Source organism: Aythya ferina (genome assembly GCF_964211825.1).
Source record: "Aythya ferina genome assembly, chromosome: 4".
NCBI lineage: Eukaryota > Metazoa > Chordata > Aves > Anseriformes > Anatidae > Aythya > Aythya ferina.
The window spans coordinates 28,611,402-28,615,678 of NC_140300.1; the positions used below are offsets into that span (position 1 = coordinate 28,611,402).

General features: G+C 39.7%; 1 long non-coding RNA gene across 1 annotated transcript; it reads right to left on the reverse strand.

Moving 5' to 3' along the window:
• Nucleotides 1-1,795: 1,795 nt before the first annotated feature.
• LOC311436324 lies at nt 1,796-4,277 on the reverse strand. The gene is made up of 3 exons (XR_014692760.1): nt 3,588-4,277; nt 2,972-3,098; nt 1,796-2,668 (listed from the first exon to the last, which is right to left on the reverse strand). It is a non-coding gene; the product is annotated as an uncharacterized lncRNA (long non-coding RNA).

Genomic DNA, 4,277 nt, shown 5'->3' on the forward strand with positions numbered 1-4,277 from the left:
CCCAGCTGACAGAAGCTGAGACCACAGCAGCCTCATGCTCCACCATCATTATTGGCTTCCTAGCTAATAAAAGCAGGTTTCCATGTCCAGTTTGATGTCAAAGCCCTGCAGCTCAGAAGGTCTGAGCAATTACAAGATCTTGGCTCCATTCTCTTGAAGGAAAAGGCCATCTTCAGAGATGTGGAGGACAGCCCTTTCTCTGCAGCTGCCAAGTCAACTCTGAAGTTCACTTGTAAGTTCCAGCAGATTAACCTAAAGTCTCAGCACCTGCTGAAGGGGAAAATCCATTTGTTTGTCCCAGTAGTCTATCAGTAGTCCATTAGTATAATGGAGATACGACAGATGAGTAAAGTGCAAACATTTTATAGGACATCAGCATTACATGACAACTTGCACACCAGCAGGTAAATACTCAGCGAGAAACAACCATCCAAATGGTTGAAAATGCAAGCTCCCAGTTGCATTGTTTACTGTTCTCATTTTCAACATAGTAAGTTCTCGAACTCAAAAGTTGAAAAAGAAAAAAAAAAAAGTAGATAGAGGCAAAACCTGGAGGTAGCTTTTGGTTTTGATTCTCAGCAACTTATGCTGTGACTCTGAGAAGGTAGAGATAGAAAACATTTTTCACATTGATGTCCCTTCAGAAATAATCTTGCTTATTGTCTGACTCTTAAATAAACTTGTTGCACCCAAATCAGTCTAGGTGCTACTAATGCTGTTGTAGCTTTCTACTCGGGAAGGATTAAAGTGAGGGGTGTCTTCCTCTAAAAGAGACACAGCTGTCTGATTTTCTTTAAAGTTTCTTTTAAAAATATAATTCTTGTATCATTTGAATGTTTTCCTTCTTTCAGTTTCCACCCAAGTTCTCCTCTCAGGTTTTTCAAGGCAAGGAAAATGAGTTTTATTCTGGTCACCAGGCAGTTTGAGTTTCTCTTGCTCCCAGTGAGTTCCCAGTGTAAAGTAAATGCTGCGAGGAAACAGGAAGACATTTCTCACGCAGCCTTTTCTGCAGGGCAGGGTTTCTCACTGCTTAAGAAAATGGTAGTTCCCAGCATGTTCCAGGCTAAGAAGCCTGACAGTCTACAAATGTCACAAAAGATGCTGTGAATTTTGACATGTGGGAGTATTCCCACTTAATCTCTGAGATACGCCTAACTCCAGACATGGCAGGAGCAGTAGCGCAGGGCTTGGCTGCCGGAACACCCAAGTGCTCATGCTGTCATTTCAAATCTCTATATTCATTTTTCCACCTGTAAAATGGGGAAAGGGCATTCTTAAACCCTCTCGTAAGCAGCTTCAAATGAGCCTGCACAAGTACATATTAAGCCTTTTTTCTTTTTTTAAAAAAAATTTTTGATGTTGTTGCTATTTGTTATTACCTCATCTGTTTTCTGGTGTCATTGCAGATAAAAACTTGCATCACTGCAGAAGAAATAGTTCTAGAACAGAAATAAATATTGTGAATGTTACATATTCTACTAAAACTTTTGCCAATATTTCTGAGTTCCAATGGCAGCCTGAAGCACACTGTACCTTTCTGCCCTGTTGTTCTCTGAAATACAGACTAATTCCCCATGAAAGTAAATGTTTATACACATCTAAGTTGTGTCTTCATACTTTGACTCAGATAAACACTGGGCAAAGTGGCTTATATGCTGTGGTTGTTTTCCTTCTGAAAGATGACCCCTAAAGTAACTTCAATCAAGAGAAGTGCAAAGATGAATGATAATTTTCTTTTTCCAAGGGTCTTTCAACAGATTGTTTTAAAGTGCCATTCTTAAATTATGCTCAAGTGTTGTAAGAGTGAATCGCTTGTTTATTTCTTGTTAGTCACTTGTTAATTACAGGGTTTTATTAGTCAAACCCTTTTTTTTTTTTTTTCCTTTTCTTTTTCTTTTTTTTTTCTTCTGTGAAAATATTACACCTCAAGGTAAGGACATTGTCAGACACTTCTATTAACTAGATAAACACAATGTGTTATTTTAAAAACATGCAACTTAATTCCAGGACAGATGAGGTGAAAGCAAATGACATCCAAATGGTGATGGTAAAATCAGTCTATGTGGAATCCTGCGAACTCAGAATCTATCCTTGAATTGACTGGACACGGCTCAGTGTTAAAATCTCATCCCTCCAAGCAGATTTCACACCCTTCAGCCCCTGGGACTCGTCCCTGCTGGTTAGGAGGAATGCCTTCGCCAGCCGGTGTAAGCTCCACCAGAGTTGTGCTTCTCAGTTAATCCTGTACTGGTGCTGTGTGAGAACAGACTAGCAAAATACAAGGTTGACAATCACCCAATTTGACTGGAGGAGAGGGCTCTCTCTTACATATTTTTATTTCTTCCCAAGTCTCTTGAAAAGGTTGCCCCAACTATAACATTCGTCTTGGCCAATGTAATGAGATGGTGTTCACCTTGCTGGTACTTTGGGCTCCTTTGCACAACACTCCTCCAGTCAATCTGGATAGTAGGGCCAGGTGGGCAGAAATATATCTGTTACCTTTTCTACACACCTTTACCTTCCCTCACTTTAGCTAGGAGCTGAAGGACATCATTTTCCTAGGTCAGTTGTCTCCGTATCTGAGCTCATAGTTGTTGACTTCTCAGCCTTGCTTACCAGGGAGAGAGAAAGTGAATGTTCAAGCATGACTTCAGACTCCATTGTGCTCCTGCAAATGTGAATTGGGTTATTGCAAAACACACCTCCTCTTTTGTTCCATTATAAAATCTTGAAAACTAAATAAAAATAAATCAAGATTACCACCAGGGGTAAAAACACAACAGGAACTTGACTTAGAAAAATGGAAACAAAACGAGCTGATTGGATGGATGCAAGCTAGTAGGAACAGAAAGAGAAAAAATAATAATCTGTTTTACTGAATGAGGAACACAAAGTGTTAGGAACTAATTTTAACTGCTAGAGTCCCATTGCCATGCACAAAACCTAAGGCTGGTCAAACTGCCTGGCTTACAAAGGAATGAGTTCATCTTGCCCTTGAAGGACAGCTTCCTGTGGCTTCGGCAGCTGATGCAAAAGAAGATCCTTTTTCTTTGGATAATGTCACCAAATACTTCGAAAAGGGCACATGGCAGAGCTTCCTAATCAGAAAGGAGAAACTTCTGATGAAATCTTGTCTGAATCATGAAGCAGAAAAACTTGTGGATTGGAAACATTATCCAGACCTCGTCAAAATTATTTCAAAATATAGAACTTGTTCATTTTCAGAGTAGGTCAGTGTTACAATAGAAAATATTCATAATTATAGTATAAATCTGTGAAATGTGTATACTTAGATAATGTAACAGTATGTCCTAGTTCAATTCAGAGTTTTTCAAAAAGCTTATTTTGTGATTTTTGAAAAGATTTATGTCAAAATACACTTGGGCCTTTGAACTAGTTTTGATTTTACTAGAACAAAAAAGTATGGAGGTCATCTACTCCACCTTTCTGCCACCTCAAAGTTAGATCAGGGCCGTGTCCACATCAAATTTGCAAAATCTGCACCATTGCCTCTCTGGGGAACCTACTCCAGTGCTCATGGTGAAGATCTTTTCCTTATACTCACCTGAAATTTCCCTTGCTCTTACCTGTGACCATTACTTCTTTTCCTTTCACAACGTACCTCCAAGAAGAATCTGGTTCTAACTTCTCTGTGCTAAAACAGGTAGCTGAAGACAGCCATTAGGTCCACTTGAGCCTTTGCTTCTGAAGGATACACAAACCCAACTCTCTCAACATTTTCTCATTGCTGTCTTGTGTTCAACTTCTTGTCCAGCAGGTCTTCCTTTTTCCACCACACTGCTCCCCAGCCTGTGCTGCTGTGTAGGGTTACTGCACCAGGAAACGCGACATCTTGGTTCTTTACAGGTCTTTGTAAAGGCTTTTGTAAAACTTTGTGAGGTTCCTGTTAGCACATGTTAGCCCATTCCTCCACCATCTTGAGGTCTTGATGAATAGTCTGGGATGATAAGACAGTCCCCAGCATTTCTATTCAACACTTCACATATCAAATCTTTTATGACTATGAAAGGCATACTGATTGCAGTGATTGTCAACATGCTCAGCCTGTGGAAAGGCGTTGAGCATTATGTGCTGACAGTTGCCCCTCTCTCCCTTATTCCTTTATGGAATTTTGGATTTTAAGTTTTAGGACTGATTTAAGTGCATAACCCTGCCTTTTCTTTTTGAATGAGGTAAATGCTGTAATATCTTTCTGATATTACGCAGGTGAAATGACAACACTTCCATTAATCTCAAGGAGCAGAAGCTGACTTTCT